This window comes from Melanaphis sacchari, unplaced genomic scaffold (assembly GCF_002803265.2).
Source record: "Melanaphis sacchari strain LSU unplaced genomic scaffold, SCAv2.0 Contig305_pilon_pilon, whole genome shotgun sequence".
NCBI classification, from domain to species: Eukaryota; Metazoa; Arthropoda; class Insecta; order Hemiptera; family Aphididae; genus Melanaphis; species Melanaphis sacchari.
In genome coordinates this window covers 82998-83644 of record NW_020271179.1, presented here as the reverse complement: position 1 = coordinate 83644, position 647 = coordinate 82998, and positions in this window count along the sequence as shown.

Here is a 647-nt window from a genome sequence, read left to right as displayed (position 1 = left end):
GTAGCGATGGTGTGGCGGTGTTGGGCGGTCGAGAGAGGAGCGAGCGGCGCCCGTCCGCCCGTCATCGCCGTTGTCGCGTTTGGTTGCCGGGCGCGCCGGCGGGCGGCGCCACATTACGGTCGGACCGTCGGCGGCGAGCGTGACGTCACGAGAGCACACGGTAACGCGCGCGCACACGCACGCACGGAACTTACGAGGCGGCGGCGGCGGCCGGCTCACATAACGGAGTTCCCCCCACCGACGGATACAGCTGTGCGGTGGCCAGCGTGGCGGCGGCGGGGGGACGAATAAACGCACACGACGCGCGCACGGCGCGCCGCACATTCTCCAGTTCGCTTTCTGCCCGTCTGCCGGCCACAAGTGCCAGCGCTCGTTTCGCTCGTTCGCTCGCTCGTCACACGGCCGCCGCCGCCGCTACTCGTTCGTTCGCTCCGTGACCACCGACGCCGTCGCCGCCCCGCCCCGCTCCGCGCCCACTGCGAGAGCGCGCGCGTGTGTAATTGATTCCATAATCTGTCCCAGTCTAATTTCGCGCGCCCGTCCGTGTGCGTCGCCGTGTCCGTCCGTCTTGGTGTTTTGCGGTGCGCTGTTCTCGCGTCCCCGCGACCGACCGCCAAAAATCGCGTACGACTATTTACTGATATTGC